Source organism: Amblyomma americanum, chromosome 2 (assembly GCF_052857255.1).
Source record: "Amblyomma americanum isolate KBUSLIRL-KWMA chromosome 2, ASM5285725v1, whole genome shotgun sequence".
Lineage (NCBI taxonomy): Eukaryota > Metazoa > Arthropoda > Arachnida > Ixodida > Ixodidae > Amblyomma > Amblyomma americanum.
Window position 1 is genome coordinate 189,376,867 of NC_135498.1, and position 17,705 is coordinate 189,394,571.

The 17,705-nt window shown below is 47.5% G+C and overlaps 1 long non-coding RNA gene across 1 annotated transcript in view; it reads right to left on the reverse strand.

Moving 5' to 3' along the window:
* Positions 1-376: 376 nt before the first annotated feature.
* The window catches only part of LOC144119385 (uncharacterized), a 39,994-nt gene continuing 22,665 nt past the window's right edge, over positions 377-17,705 (reverse strand). Inside the window, exons 2-5 of the long non-coding RNA XR_013312345.1 lie at positions 15,141-15,201; positions 8,367-8,530; positions 656-673; positions 377-558 (exon numbers count right to left, since the gene is read on the reverse strand). This is a non-coding gene — a long non-coding RNA (uncharacterized LOC144119385). The remainder of the gene's footprint in view (positions 559-655; positions 674-8,366; positions 8,531-15,140; positions 15,202-17,705) is intronic.

Genomic DNA, 17,705 nt, shown 5'->3' on the forward strand with positions numbered 1-17,705 from the left:
GATCAGCCGATCCAGTCTTCCTTTTCTTTTTTTTTGTTCCTATTTGTTTGTTGGAAATATTTCATCATGTTTGTTGGAAATATAAAAAATAGCGAGTCTACTCACACACAAAAATTATGGGGCTGTTAAGTCCTTTTAAAGGGCTAATGCGATTGCAGTGTGTTTGTTCTGCTTCCATAGCGCACGGGTGGAAATTAATGAAAACCACGACATCGAAAGCAGAGCGCGAGAATGGCAATTAAGCACGTGACATGTTCGGCCGCGGCGGTGGCGTAGTGGTCGAATCCACAGGCCAACGAGGCGGATCTGTTTGCGCCGCTGCATGTTCGGAACCTACTAGCTGTCACAAAGTGTTTTTTATTTGCCTACTCCACCCTCTTGACACACTGACGCCCCTTGCTACGCTTGCCTTCTCCGGCAGCGAAGTCGATAATGCCGCAACCTTCCAGCTCCTCCGGTGGTGATTGATTTTGATAATTGGCGCTAACGGATGATTGCTTCCTCGATGTCACGTGACCTTGATGACAACACGAACGTCTCGACCGGTCACTAAATTTGCTGAAAGAGACCGCCAGCGTTTGAACTCGACAGCTTAAATGCCATCGCATTAAAAGAGATATGTTGAAGCTGAAACGTTTGGACACCAAGAACTTACCTACAATTTTTTGTGCACCTGCAATGCAGGAAAAAAGCTTCATAAACACCTTGAAGGTTTATGAATATCTGATTAAGACACTTGGCGGAATGGTATATTCGCAATGACGGCTGTCTTTGCCAGGGCTGTCGGTTCTAATCGTAACAATTTTGTTATAGCCAAGACCACTACAGGTATGCACTGCGCGTTATCTATAAAAGCAATTTGATACACGAAAGCATCGTTTCGTTATTAGGGAGCATCGCCCAGAGCTACAGGGCTCGCTTGCCATATTCTTAAGGTTCCAAAGCGCGAACGTTTCAGACGTTGGTGGCATATAATGTTAAAGAATTTAAAAACGGAACCTTGATTTGCAATAAAACATTAAGGTGTCTAGTTTCTTAATTGTTTGCAGGAATCATTTTCTTACGGGCTTTGGACACTAAATCAAGACAACACAAAAGTAGTGTATGTGTTTTTAAACCGCTAAGAAAATGATTAGAGCATGAATTAGAGCTTTATAAGCGTCACAGGTTTCCTGTAAATTGACTCAAGGCTACAGATAGAGTTGAAACTCCTTGTTTCCAGCGCAATGCTTACGTTCAGCACGAACATGGACATTACGGTGTAACACAAAGTTCCTTTTTGACATGCATTTTTTTAGGACACACTTCGCCTGGGGAATTTGATGCCCGGATAGTTGTTTCCTGGCTTCAGTCACAATATATAGCCCAAGAAAGAGTATTGCAGTCCTTTGCGTGTTACTTCGTTGTATCCTGCAGTTATATAAGGAGAGTTAGGTGTGCGTATGAAGAAGCTGACGCAGACAGAGGGTTGAATTTGGATGCAAAAAAAGTAATAGAGAAATATTGTCGCATATAATACGGAGTCTGAAACAAAACTATGAACGAAAGTGGTTTGAAGAAGGCAACGACGATGGCGATAAGGATGACGTGGATTAACCGAAGAATAAAGAAGATGAAGAATAAATATTCGGTGAGGTGGAAAGAGATGATTAGTGCAGCAGAGAAGCTGAGGACGACGACAAGGATGACGTGGACTAACGCCAAGGTTATAAAAGCGCGAGGGAGAGCGAGGAACGGGGGAAGAACAGAGAAGTGGAGGCTCCGGCGGGTCAGGAACGCTTCGGTTGGAACAGAGCAACGCCGGCTACTGCTCCAGTCAGCTCTAGGTCTACGGCATCGCATCGTAGATTTCCTGCCGTTCCTGAACCCGTTCCGGGGAGTCAACGGAAGACGCTACCGCCTTATACGGCCAGGGGTGTCTCCAGCGCTGTTGCCACCCATCCGGATGGTGCCCCCAACGCCAACAACACCGGCATCACCTCCACGGGCGCTTGGACCGGGATCTTGAAACAACGCAGCAACGACGCCACCAGCGATGCCAGCCCTAGCACGTCGAACGCCACCTCGACACTGGCTACTGGACCTATGCAATGCTGCATCAGCACCGAACCTACCGCGAGCACGAACACCGACCACTAACAGTAGAATGTTAGTAGGAGACGCTAGTAGCAGTGTTCCCGGGTCGCGCGTCTTTGTGTTTTGTGTCAGCTTTGTTAGTTTTGTGCGCTAGTGTTCGTGTCACGTAGGGTGTATTAAATGTGCGTCTGTGTGAGTATACCTGTCGCCTAGTCGATTTTTTCGGTTGGAGTGTTCAGAGATCTGTGACAAAGTTTAGTGGGGAGCCTGTGCCAAGATTCATTTCTTTTTTTCTTTTTGCTTTGTCTCGGATTTTTCTGATCTCTCGACGGCAGATAGTATGGATTTGGCAAAAACGTTAGAACTGGCTCTCAAGCTAGGGTTAAGCAATGAAGAGGCGATGCGTCTCTGTGACGAGGAGAAAGAAGATTCAGAAAGGACGAGAGAGGAAAGGGCGCAAGCACGCGCAGTCGCTCGCGAAGCAGAAGAGCGGGAGGATAAGAGAGCTCGCGAAGCAGATAAAAGAGCTCGCGAGGCAGAAGAGCGGGAAGCTAGAACGGCTCGCGAGGCAGAAGAACAGGAGAAAATAAGGATAGAACGGGAGAAGGAGTTGCTCGTGTGGAAACAGGCGCATGTCGCGGTAGGATATGAGGAGATCACGGACAATGATAAGCGTTCCTTAGCGGGTACAGAATCTAATAAAACGGCCAGAGTTAGTGCAAGAAAGATGATGGCTCCTTTCGATGACAAAAGAGATGAACTGGACGCATATCTGCAACGAATAGAGCGGATAGTTTGGGGCAAGGCTGGGAGCGTAGTGAATGGGCCACGACATCGAGAATGTGTTTAGTCGGGGAGGCGCTGAATGTATTTGGAAGGATGCCTGCTGCTGAATCCATGGACTACGAGAAAGTCAAGAAGGCACTCCGCCAAAGATTCAGGCTTACGGAAGAGGGTTTTCGCGAGAGATTTCGCACTGCGAATCCTGAGGATTCTGAAACCGCTAAGCGGTTTTCCTGTAGGCTGACTAACTATTTCGGCAGGAGGCTTGATATGTCAAACACAGAAAAGAGTTTTGAAGGGGTGCGTGACAAGCTGGTGACAGAGCAGTTTTTAGCATGTTGGAGCCCAAAGCTGGCGCTATTCCTGAACGAAATAAAGTTGTGTTCATTGGAAGCGTTTGCCGACACTGCAGACCAATTCCTCGAGGCTCAAGGGCTGATAAATATGAGTAAGGCAAAGGAGGAAATACAAAACGTCCTAAAGACAGGTGCGACAAAAATAAGAGCCTGTGGCGGTGCATCTAAGGCGCCAGTAAGGTGTTTCTTCTGTGGAAAGGTGGATCACCGTGAAGTTGACGGTCGGACTAGAAGCGTTGCCAAAAAACACGGGTTGTGTATAAAGGTTGTAAGAGGAGTGGTCATACTCTGAATGAGTGCCCATATAGAACGCAGGACCGAGCTGTATGCGTTGTCGATTCTCAGGCAGAACTTGTCACACCACCTGAAGTTCCACAGCTAAAAGGAGAAAAAACACCGCTGGAAAATGAGGCGGTGAGTGTAACACTCAAGTTGAAAGCAGCAATGCCGGTGGTGGTTGGGCAAATAGGGGACCGTCCTATATTGGTGCTGAGAGACAGCGGTGACAACACAGTTTTAGTTCGGAGGAGCCTGGTAAAGGACGAGGATCTTACAGGAGAAGCGTCGGCCGTCACTCTTGTAGATAGCACAGTAAGGTACCTACCTGAAGCCAGGATACTAGTGTCCACGCCAATTTATACGGCACATCTAGTGGCAAAATGCGCAGAGCAACCTATCTACCATCTCATCGTGGGAAACATTACGGGTGCAATAAGTTTCAGACTCCGATCCCGAGTGGAGGATGCTCGACGTTGAAGAACACCAAAGGAGGAAGAGCCCGCGACACCTCAGACTGGTGATGAGGCAGTTTCTCGTCGGCAGTGCAGACAAGAGCTCAAGTGACAGCCCGAGCAACGCAGCATCCGCTCTCTACTCCCGTTACGATGTGTCTGAGCGTAACATAGGCGGAATTGCAATTAGGCAGAGAGAAGACCCGAGCTTGAAAGCCTGCTTCGAAAGAGTCGGGGAAAAAGTGAAAAGAAAGAGGAGTCGTACGTCATTCGAATATCAATTGGTAAACGGTATGCTGCACAGGGAATGCATATTTAGCTCAAGAAGGCGGGTCCAACAGCTGGTGTTACCGAAAGATATGAGAAAGACAGTGTTACGCTTAGGACATGGCGCCACTATCGCGGGGCACCAGGGTGTTCAAAAAGCGGTGTCTAGGATCGCCGAGTTTTTCTGGCCAGATGTCTAGAGTGACGTTAAACGCTTTGTTCGCTCATGTTACGTGTGCCAGTGAACAGCTACGAATGGAAGAGTTGGTCCCATACCTCTGGGCAAGATGCCAGCCATTGACCTAACGTTTCAAAGAGTGGCTATTGACATTGTGGGGCCAATCTCTCCAGTATCCGTGAAAGGCAATAGATATGTGCTTAATATGGTTGACGTGGCCACTCGTTATCCTGACGCTATTCTATTGAAGACTATTGGCAGTATCCAAGTGGCTGAAGGTCTTGTGGAGATGTTCTCTCGTTATGGGTTCCTGAGGGTAATTTTGAGTGACGGGGCTCGAACTTCACGTTGAAACTAATGATGGAGGTTAACCGCCTTTTGTCAGTAAGGCAGTTACTAACAACGCCATACCATTACATGTGTAATGGCTTGTAGAGCGGTTCAACGGCATCCTCAAAAATATGACCAGGAAAATGTGCCCGGAGAGACCTACTGATTGCGATAGATACCTCCCAGCGCTTTTGTTCGCTTACCGCGAAGTGCCGCAAATGAGTCTTGGTATCTCGCCCTTTGAGATGTTGTATGGGAGAACCGTTAGAGGTCCACCTACAATACTCAAGGAGCTGTGGCCAATAAAGGGATTGCGTCAGATCTCAAGACAACATACACATACGTTCTTGAGTTGAGGGACAAGTTGGAGGAAATATGCAGGCTTGCCCATGAAGGCCTGGAATGGGCGCGCTAACGCTATAAGGGATACTATGACAAGAAAGCCACTCACAGAAATCTAAATCCGGGCGTCAGGGTTCTCATCCTGCTACTCATGGATCGTAATAAGTTACTGATGCAATGGAAGGGCCCTTACCTTGTGACGGAGAAGAAAAATGACATGGATTATGAGTTATTGATAATTAACACCAAGATGGTTTTCCATGCAAACATGTTGAAATAGTACTACGAGTTATCGTACGGGGGTACGCCCCCAAGGTAGCAAGCTCGGTAGTGGCAGAGAAAACAGATGATGTTGTCGAGGTGCCCACGTGCAGTGGGAAGAAAACTGTAGGATCGGATAAGGCACTAATGAACTCCAATTTGAATGAAGACAGACGATCACAGCTCTACTCCAAATCAAGGGGGATGTGTCTTCGAATGTGCCCGGCAAAACGGAGGTCATATGTTGCAAATTAGATCTCTCCACAGATAGAGCCAACTAAACAGCTCTAGCTATCTCTGGGATGTATCATTTTTTGATTTTGTTGTTATGTGCTTACACAAGGGAGTGTGTTGTGGACATTAACTTGTTTATTAAGGACACCGTACGGGCACCGGCAGTGGTGTGTTAATGTTCCGAAAATGCAGTTTGGTGTGCTGCGTTAGGGGTGTGCTTTTGGTGTGTGCTGGACATCTGCGGTTTGTTTTGTGCTGGGTCCAGACTCGCCACAGAAGACAGTTGGCTGGAAGGCTTACAGATGAGGGTTGTGTGAGCAGTTAGTTTTTCATGGAAAATCTCTTGAGAGAGGAGGCCTTTGTCACATATAATAAGGAGGCTGGAATAAATGTATGAACGAAAGAGGTTTGAAGAAGATGAGGGTGGCGATAAGGATGACGTGTATTAACCGAAGAATAAAGAAGATGAAGAAGTATTTGGTGAGGTGGGAAGAGATGATTGGTGGAGAAGAGAAGAAGAGGACGACGACAAGGATTACGTGGACTAACGCCAAGGTTATTACAAAAGCGCGAGGGAGATTGAGGAACGGGGGGAGGAACAGAGAAGCGGAGGCTCCGGCGGGTCAGGAACGCTTCGGCTGGAAGAGAGCAACGCCGGCTACTGCTCTGGTGAGCTTGAGTTCAACGGCGTCACACCGTAGATTTCCTGCCGTTCCTGAACTCATTGAGGGAGTCAACGGAGGATGGTACCTCCTGCTACGGCCAGGGGTGCCTCCAGCGCTGTTGCCACCCATCAGGGTGATGCCCCCAAGGCCAACATCACCGGCATCATCTCCACGGGCGCTTGGACCGGGAGCTTGTACGACGCAGCGACGACGCCGGCAGCGACGCCGAGCACGTGGAACGCCACCTCGACGCCGGCTACTGGACCCATGCAATGCAGCATTTGGTCCGAACCAACCGTGAGCACGAACGCTGACCGTTAATCATAGAACGCTTCTAGTAGACGCTAATAGCCGTGTTCCCGGGTCGTGTGTACTGATCGCCTTTGTGTTTTGTGTTAGTCTTGTTAGTTAGTGTGCTAGTGTTTGTGTCACGTAGGGTGTATTAAATGTGCGTCTTTGTGGGTGCCCCTGTCGCCTAGTCCATTCTTTAGGTCCGAGTGTTCTCCGGGTAGATCTGTGACAAATATATTATTAAAGAAAGCTTGGCAAAGTAGTCGAGAACCCACGTTTAAGCTCGTCGGAGTTCATTTCGGAACACTGTGCTTTAGATATGCATGTTGCTCTGAAGGTAAAAAAAACTAAACAATGACAGCCCTCTCCTCAGTGTTAAAACATGACAGTTTTTTCTTGCGCCTGTCTTATTATTCTGAAATTTCTAAGCAAGTTTGTGGAAACCTGTGGCAGTGTTCTGTTTTTAAAAAATGCAGTCAGATTTATCTGCTGCATGTTCATGGTGCCATTGCTATCTTTCATGCTGTAATCGCTAGCATTCTAAAGTCAGCAGTAAGCGAATTGAGGCAAGCCGCACATTGCTGCGTTTTGCGGCCTGCATTTTACTGCATATTGCGGCCTTGAAGAACGACGGAATATGAGGAACACAAACAATCTTATCTTGAGTAACGAAGTACCATATCGAAATGACACAATAAACACTTTTTATCGCATGCACCTAATGCTAATTGCGGCAAAAACAGATGAATGTCTCTCCTATCATTCTTTGAAATTAGCCGCCAGTGACTATTAAAAAGGATTGAAACATTTATTCCTTGAAATCCGTTCTCTGTCAGTTTCTTAAGTCCCTGTTAACATCGTTCGCAAACTTTTTATTGTTTAATTTAGTAATAAAGAACAAAAAATTTAGCAGAATACATGATGTTTATTTTTACCACAGGATCTTTTCAAATGTTCTGCATTAAATGAAATAGCTTCAATTCTTTACGCCGTTTTTTCATCACACCGTACGTTCCTTAAAGGTTACCTGAAAATAGTTTTTGAGTTTGGCTATAATACGCTTGCATTTTGTAGAGTACAGGCCCCCGAGCGTTCATGTGCCGCGTACAAGACCTCAAAAGAGAGCCGACCGTTCACAATATGTTATTAAAAATTCGCACCTGTACGCCTCGGGGCGAGCAGTGATGCCGGGCTTTCACCCGAATCCGCGTGTAACTCGTCATGGGGCGCTCGTTACGTCAGCAGCGGAGGAGAATCATTGGTTCGCCTTGACAACTCTTTCTGACGTTACGCAACTACCATGTCCGTGGCAGAAAACTCCGCCCCCGGGAAACTCCCGCGCGTGTCGGCAGGCGCCAGAGTGGCCGACTGGGTCGGGCAGGCGGAGGAGCGCCGACATTTCAGTGAGCAAAAGTAAGGAGAGGAGAGAGAAAGGCGCGAAAACGCGGAAATTCAAATTTTATGTAGAGACAACTCAGCTTCCACAGAACTCATTAAAAAACTCTTGCTGAAGGATATTTGTGAATAGCCTTCTTTAGTATCCTAGGCATACAGACACATTATTGAGAGCGCCTTTCAGAGCCCCTATAAGGTACTTTTTTTCCGAATGCTACGCGAACACATTTTTGTCACGAATTGTTTCCTCAGATCTCCCCCGTCGTGCCCGACTTTGGGACCACCTCCTGCTTATGTACCTTGCAGCCGCTACTTGCTTTACGTGTAACAAAACTGACTTGATGGCAAAGACGTCGGAAAACGAGCTGACCATATGACCACTCAAACTCTGAATGGTGGCAGCGAAAATCGCAGGTCGCGAACGGAGTCAATCTAAGGTAGATGTGAGGATACTCACGCCCTGGACTAGAAGTGTACAGGTATATAGAGCCCACGAAGAGTGCTATAAGCGTCAGGAAGAGTGCCGAGCAGTAAAAGGCGAGGTTATGCACGGCCGACTTCTTGTACGGTTCGTAGCCAGGCTGTCGTATCGGAATGGCCCCGACATCGGCGAGGCTGCGCCTGGAAACGGCCGAGGAGCATGCAAGGAAGATGAACGTGCGCTGTTGGAGGCCGCTGGCTCCGTATATTGTGCACAGTCAACATCAGCCTGTCTACGCCCAATACAGGAGAGATGCCTCTTCCATATCTCTCCAGTTGACCCAGTCCAGTGCCAGCTGGTCTCTGGATATTTCCTCGCCTCATACACTTACATAACCTTCTGCTGCCCCCTGCTACGCTTGCTTTCTCTTGGAATTCAGCACATTAGCCTTAAGAACCATGGGTTATCTTGAATTCGCATTACAAGCCCTGCCCAAACTCATTCGTTGTTCTTGTTGATGTCGACTAGGATTTGATTTACCTGCGTTTGTTCTCTGACCCACTCTGCCCTCTTTTTGTCCCCATACGTTACATCTATCATCTTCGTTTCTATAGCTCACTGGGTTGTCCTGAATTCAAGTTCAACCCCTTTTATCGGCCTTAAAGTATTAGCCTAATAGCTAAGTATCGGTAAGGAAATGATTTTGTCCTGATAGATACTAGTAAACTGTTATTAATTATCTCAGAATACCAGTAAATTGCATGCCACGTTAATATTTTTCTTCGAGTTATTTTTTGTCGTGGTCCGCAAATTCAGTGGCAACCAGCTGTAAATAAATGTATCCATTTACCACTTGCAATGCTACCTGTGCCTATTGCAAAGTGTTCTCTTCCAAGTCTCTCGTGCAACTCTAGTTTTTGGCGCATTACTTTTTGGACCTAGCGTTCTTGATTCCCTGTCTAAGCCATGCTTTGCAATTCACCCACTGAGTAACTTAGCAAGGGAAGGTCATAAGTAATTTGCAGATCACTGATGTCCTCTCCGTTAACTCCCATTCCCAACTGTTCCCAATCCGGGTCTCTCAATATAGCTCCTGTAAACGCGCTGCGAATATTACTGGAGAGGTCGTGTCTCACTGCCTTACACGTTCCTCAATGTTTTTTCCTTCGCTATGGTGCTGTGCAGCTGCTATAGATATTTTCGAGTAGTTTTACACATGTATCTTTTAGAGCGTGGTTCCGTAATGCCTGCACGAATGCTGAGGTTTTGAATGAGTAAAATGGTCACAATGTATGAAGCCTATATATATGCTTCACGTAACTTGAACCAGGGATTAAAAAAAAAGCGGTAAACAGCAGGCAGCGGAAACCAACGATACATTGTTTGCCATCATGTGGCGCTCCACAGAATATTTTTTATGTGCTGCTCAATTAGCTCAGATGAATTATGAAAATTTTCAATTATTCATTTCAGTGCGAAGAGCGTTACGTTAGGATGTACAGCAGGTTTAGAAACAACCGGTCTAGTTTATTGTGGCATCGTATCTTCTACGGCGTTTCGAGCAAACTGAACGTGATGGCTGATCGTGGTGAAGTGAACGGCCGCCGCTCATAGCAGCGTCTTGACAGTGCGTCAGCCCTTGGAAAAGAGCGGAGGCCGTTCACATCTTTGATCGGTTGTTTCTAAACCTGCTCTACAACCTATTGTAAGGCACTGAAATAAATATTTGAAAATTGGCATAATTCATCTCAGTTTATTAACTAATTAAGCGGAATATCAAAAATATCTTCAGGAGCACCACATGATTGCAAACAACGTATCGGTGTTTCAGGGGGCTGAGGTTTACCGCTTTTTTAAAATCCTTGGCTCAAGTTACGTGAAAGACCCTGTAGAGTGATTGTTTAAATTCTGCTTATTTCGCTATCACTTGATAGCTTGTGGAATGTGGTATATTGTGTAAGCCTTACGAAAGCCACCATGGTCCTTTGTTGATTCTGGTCTACAGTTAATGTGATTTTCGTAGCTTTCACCTCAGTTAACACATTGTAGGCAACAGATGATAAGCGCGCGCGCGCGCGCAAACACACACACACACACACACACACACACACACACACACACACACACACACACACACACACACACACACACACACACACACACACACACACACACACACACACACACACACACACACACACACACACACACACACACACACGCACGCACACACGCGCACACACACACACACACACACACACACACACACACACACACACACACACACACACACACACACACACACACACACACACACACACACACACACACACACACACACACACACACACACACACACACACACACACACACACACACACACACACACACACACACACACACACACACACACACACACACACACACACACACACACACACACACACACACACACACACACACACACACACACACACACACACACACACACACACACACACACACACACACACACACACACACACACACAAGCGCGCGCGCGTTCAGGAACTACGTTTTTATCTGCCGGATTTTAAAACATTCCTGTGCGCAAAATACTGGCCTATCTCGCCTAATCGCGAGCAAACGCCGCTCACAAGGTAGAATATCATTGCCTAAGTTGTTTGAGGTTGAAATGAACATCGGTACTTGCCTGTATTTGGTGGAATTAGCGAGAACTGTTTTCGGCTACGCATTCAGTTTTTCGCAGACAAGATCTAAGCAGCCGATCTCAGAGGCTGCGCCATCTACCGGATGGTGAGGAAAACGACGCCTCGGCTCGGTGGATGCCAGAAGCATGCTATCTTTGAAGATGGGGTTCGTCTGCCCGCCGGAAGTAATGCCACACGGAACATCACTGCTGCTGCTGCTAAATACCGCAGTGAAAATGTGGCACCAACATTGTAGCAGAAGCAGTGATACTACTTGTGACATTCATTCCGACAGGCAGACGAACCTCATCTTCAAAGAGAGTGCGCTTCGCGCATCCACCAAGCCAAGACGTCGTTTGCCTCGCCACCCGGTAGATGGCGCAGCCTGTGAGACCGGCTGCTTAGATCTTGTATGAAAAAAAACTGAATTGGTAGCCGAAAACAGTTTCTCGCTAATGCGCTTTCGAAAACATGCGCTTTCGAAAGAATGCAGGAAAAGCAACCTCTCCAGTGAACGTAAGTAGTCGAAAAAGCCAAATTTTGTCGAGTAACAGCACAAGGGCAACCGCATTTTCGAAGTTCTAGAAACTGATATGGCTATTACTAACGACCGTCTACAAATCTCTAAGTGCAACTACGTGCCTAAGTCTACGAGTTAAAGCGTTCATTATTAAAATTTAGTTAACCAGCTTACTACTTAAGACGATTCACCGGTTTTCTGGCATCCGCCAAGACTGGTAATCTATGCCGCAAAAGCCACATGTTTAGCACAGAAAGCCTATTTAAAATTTTTTTTGAAAGTGTGCGCTTAAACACTCGGTATATGGATAGAACACCAATTCCACCAATATATATCGGAATATTTTTATATCAAACAGTGTGAAATATAGGGGCGATCAGTTAGATTTATGCGCAGGAAATGCGATATCAATTCTTTTCGTTCCCTCGGCAATCTTTTCCAAGAACAATTCTATTGCACTCTTGATTCCATTCCACTCCAGATTTTTTTCCGATTCTGATTGCTCTTTATACTAATTTTTTCTTCGAAAGTTTTAGTTCTCAAATGAGCTGAGGTATAGTTAGTGGGACATATACTTCATCACGCCTACAAGTGGAGCATGTGAGGGGAGAAAAGGGTGAGGAGAACAGTTCGCACGTGTGGTAAGTATGGCCACCTGGCGAGTGTGAAGACGGTGGTCGCCAGATTTTTGGTTCAACGAGGTTTCATGCTATCGTATAGAACATCTTTTAGGATCTTAGGAACAAGTATAGCACATCGCTACGGATTTGTCGGTCTCTAGATTAAACAACATCTCAGACTTCGAATAGTTAGCTGGCCGCGCCCCTGCTGAGGGAGCTCTGCTTAACAGGGCTCCTACGACCAATTTTCGCGATGGGAATCGGGTCGGCTCGAAAGCCTGGGCCCTCTGGTGGCTGCCGTGGTCATGGAGGGAAGCAGTGAAACACAGTGACAAGGAGCACTTGGGATGGTGTTTTGAGCCGCCTTCCCTCTGGCGTACCAACTGTCAATGCGACACAGTTCTTACGCGAAGCAGCCGGACATTTGGTGCTCCACTTGCGGAGTGACGAAGACAACCAAGACGACCATAGCCTTGCGGGGGCTGGTCCCTACATTGCTTCGATTGGTGTCGGAGGATATGCAGTTTCCAAGTGTTCCTTAAAGGGACACTGAGGAGAAATTGAAGTTGGCTTGTATCGATAGAATACCAGCTCCTGATCACAAAAACGCCGCTCTTACTGAAAACAAAACTCTTGTAAGGTAGAAAATAGCAAGAACCAAAATACAGGTATCGCCACCACAGGCCAATCTCGCAAGTACAAGCGTGGTGACGCCATAGGACAAGAGACGCCACCTTGGAGGAAATTTCCATCCTACTTGGTTTCGCGAATCTCTGAGGCTGACAAAGATAGGTTGCGCAGATCAATATTGAAGTAAGTTTTGTTGAAAAACCAATAGTGCACTTTTATCACACAAGGAAGGAAGGCAAAAGACAACCTGAATGTTGGAAGCAAAGAAAACGGATGCTTGGCGGCGCCACAGGCGGCCAGGAAAGTTTCGATTGGTTATGGCGCTTCGCGTCTATGAGCTTTGCGTGCCCCGTGGTTTTGTTTTTGACGCGCCTCGATTTACAAGCGCCGAACAGCAGAGGAACTCCAAGTGCCACTTCAAGTGCTAGTTAACCTTTGAAGGAGCCTGTTAAGGCTTGTCAGATGATCGCCACGGTCGATGAAAAGCCATGATGGCACGATGGTCGGTGATCGTACAAGGCAGCAAATGTGTATTCGCACGCTTGCCCGGCGAAACATTCCCGGCTGTTCCAGTCAACTTCAAACTACTTAACGGAGATCGTGTATTAGGGACGGGAGACAAGGTACAAGGCAGTTCAGAAAAATTGCTGATGGCCTAGCTCTCTTAGGCCAGTATATGCCTAGCGAAAGCGCGGAGATTTCTGCGTCAGAAGAGTGCATTCACTAGATGCGCCTTTATTGACGGCTGTAACTTGCGTTTCCGCCTCAAACGCCGAAGGCCCTTGTTCGATTCCGAACCTCGGCACCAGACCTCTTTTCTTTTATTCAGTGAGTGGGCGGGGACTTTCAGTGGCTCCCGTGGATGCCGCCGCTGAGTACGTTGGTTAGCGGTTAAGCGCAGGCTCTGTTAAGGCACGTTTATGCTGCGGCGAGGCGCGCGCGCGCGCTGCACGGCGAAGTCACGTCGGTCAAAGAGAGACCCTCTTATACTCCAACTGCACTTGACCGCCGATGCGTTCGGCGGCTTCGGCGCACTCTGACCGCACTGGCGGGTAGATTGGAGCATGTATCTATTTCGCGCCGAGTGCGCCAGCCGCCGCCGGCCCGGCCAGGCTGATTTGGCTCCGCAGCTATGTGCGCGTTATATTCAATAGCTGCGGCAGTTGGGCGGAGCTGTTCTTTTCGAGCTCGGTTATTTTAATCCATTCACAGTACATATTTGAAGGTACATGCAAGTTGGCGAGAGAGCCAGATACAGTGAACCCGTTGGATCTAGCGGAAGCCGTTGAAGCGTCGTGCGCCGGCTTTGGTTTCAAGCCGCCGACTTTAAACGCGACCGCCCTCGAGCACCTATTTGTTTTTTGTGAAAAAAAATAAATAAATAACTTGGCCCTTGCAACCGTGGGAGACCTCAACGCCGCCTGCTGCGCAGTGCAACCACGCCGTTCAAAGAATCACAATCCGTCGGCCCCAAAGCCCCGGCCAGCCTCCGATGGGCGCAAGGCGGCGACCTTGCCCTGGCCCCTTGCGACTCCCCGCACTGGGGTTATGATATTTAGTTTTCAACGGCTGCTCTCCGAGGAAGGGGGAAACCACCTGCCGGCGCCTAACCTAACCGTGCTCCCTCAAAAGCATCGCACGCTCTGTGGGGCTGAGATCGCCGAAATGCAGGCCAGAGTTTTTGCGAGAACCACGTCGTCGGGTTCGGGAACGAATCCATCGTAACGCTGGCAAGACGCCGGTGCAAACGTAAACGAAGCGACGGTGGCGACCCCCGATAGATGCTTTCAACGTGCGGCGGCGGTAGCTTTCATTTCGGCAGCTGCTAGACCGCACCGCTAGCTGTCAGAAATCACGGAGTCTCCGTTTACGTCACGTTTCACGTCACTCCGTTCTGTGTCGTCATAAGAGTTCTCCGTGTATCCCGTCTGCTGAGGCGACGATGCGAAATTGAATCCACTCCGTTACTGTTAACGACCATTAGTTGTCTTGCCTTCGCAATACGTGCCCAGTGATGCCCATGAACATTTGTTTGTTTGTTTGTTTATCTGAATATGTACTAATTACCCAAAGGGCATTGATGCAAGTGGATGTTAACCTGAAGTTTAAATTGAAAAGCACTGTGGTCTATAAAAGCACAGGCAGCACAGCCACGTATTCAAGCTTCTAGCTTTCAGAAGGTTTTTTTTGTCATGTTTGAATTAACAAATTGTCAATAAATTTGGCTAGTTAGCCATAATATTCCAGTCCTATGCGCTCGAAATCGACTGCTTTTTCTTCTACCTGCTTCTTTTGACAGAAAGTGGAAGCGGCAGTACACGGAAAAATATTAAAGACTGAACACACTTACCGAGGTGCGTTGAGGAAGACAGCAGAGCTGCGAGCCGGAATACCCCTGTCCATGAACGCAGCTGCGACAGAAAGTTGTGCGCCGATCGTGAGAAGCACGGTACAGTAACTTAAGGACGTCGCTTGTCTGAAGTCTTCAAGCAATTCAGATTGTACCAAGGCCACTGGATACGCTTACACCAAAAGTATACAAGTGAAGCAGCATGCTAATCTGCTGTTCCTGGCATCATAAAAAAATTTGTCACCTTTCAGAATAGAATCTGGATGCCGCGTTCAGTTGGATAATATAAGGAAGGTAGAACGGGCTTTCGCCGGATTTATGATTAGGACAACTTGCTCTGAAACGAGGAAGAATGTCGCGAAAAGAAATATTAAGATTATAAAAGTGAGAAACTAGAGTAGCTTTTGCAGCATGAGTTGGCCAAGGTAATACCGGAACCGACGCTGTACACTCTACGTGTTACTGGGTAGAATTATGTCATTGTTCCGCGGAATAGCATACGAATTACCATCTCAGCTGTGGCGGTCCAAGATTGCGCGCGCGGGAACGCTGTTGCATATGCCGCACCATACCGCAAACTCACAAAAAATATTAGCTGGCTGGCTCACTCGCTCGCTAACTCACTCAATATTTACTCACTCATTCGCTCGCTCGCTCACTCACTCACTCAATCACTCACTTACTCACTCACCCTTTCAATGAAACGCACATTCACTCGCTCGTTCACTCACTTTCTCAATCACTCGCTCACTCATTCACTAGTACGCTAGTTCAGTTGCTCTCTCCATCCCTCGCTCACTCGCTCAGTTATTCACTAGTGCGCTAGTTCAATTCCTCACTCCATCACTCGCTCACACACTCTCTCATGTACTCGGTCGGTCACTGTAAATAACTCATTCACTGCCTCGCTTCTTCGCCCACTCACACAATCGCTTGCTCGCCCACACAATCACTCGACTGACTCGCTCTCTCACTCACTCACTTATTCACTCGTTCGGTCACTCCCTGTCTCGCTCATTCACCCGCTCACTGAAACACTGGCTCTCACGTACTCACTCAGACATACACTGAATCACTCGTTCACTGCCACGCTATCTTATTCACTCACTTATTCGCACGCTTGCTTGTCCACTCACTCACTCGTTGACTACGTCGCTCCCTGACTCACTCACTCACTCATTCACTCACTCGCTCTCTCACCCCCTCACTCATTCATCCGCTCACTCAATATATTATGTACTCACTCTCCTAATCACTCATTCACTGGTTCGTTCACTTATTCACTCACTCATTCTCTCGCTGGCCCACTCAAAAACTGACTCTCGTTCACTCACTCATCCACTCGTTCGGTCACTCACTTCCTCGGTCATTCACCCGCTCACTCACACACTCACTCTTACGTGCTCACTCAGTCACTCTCTCAATCATTCATACAGAGACTTGCTTACTTATTTACTCACTCACTCCTTCGCTTGTTCGCCCACTCACTCACTAAAAAGCTCGCTCGCTCGCTCGATCACTCACTCACTCATTCACTAGTTCAGTCACTCACATCCTCGCTCATTCACCGACCCACTTACCCACTCACTCACTAACGTACTCACTCATTCACATTCTCAATGACTCCTTCACAGGCTCGGTGACATATTCACTCAATCACTGAATCGCTCGCTCGCGCACTCACTGAGTTACTCTTGCACACGCTCGCTCTCTCACTCCCTCGCTCATTCCTCCACTCACTCACTCTCTCATGTATCTCTCTTAATCGCTCATTCACTGGCTTGTTCACTTATTCACTGACTCATTCGTTTGCTCGCCCACTCACTCAACTTATTCGCTCGCGCACTCAGTCGCATACTCATTCACTAATTCTCTCTCTCGCTCTCTTGCTCATTCACCCGCTCAGTCTCTCTCTTATGTACTCACTCTCTTAATCGCTCATTCACTGGCTTGTTCACTTATTCAATGTCATTCACTCGCTCGCCCACTCACTCACTCGCTGTCTCACTCGCGCACTCACTCACTTATGCACTCGTTTTGTCACTCACTCTCTCGCTCATTCTCCAGCTCACACACTCACACACGGTAACACTCTTAATCACTCATTCAATGAGCGCTCATTTACTCTTCCACTCATTCGATTGCTCGCCCACTCACTCTATCGCTGACTTGCTTGCTCACTCACTCAATCACTGACTCATTTACTCGCTCACTCTATCCCTCCTTCGCGCATTCACCCGATCACTCAGTCATTAATGTACTCACTCTCTTTATCTCTCATCCAATGGCTCGTTTATTTATTCACTCAGTTACTCTTAAGCTTGCTCACCCACTCACTCACTAGCTGATTAGCTCACTTGCTCAGTCACTAACTTACTCATCCACTCGATCGTTCTCTGACTACCTAGCTCATTCACCCGCTCACTCACTCTCTCATGTATGCACTCTCTTAATCACTCATTGACTGGCTGGTTCACTTATTCACTCAATCACTTATTTGCTTCCTCGCCCACTCACTCACTCGCAGACTCGGTCGCTCACTCACTTACTCATTCACTTGTTCGC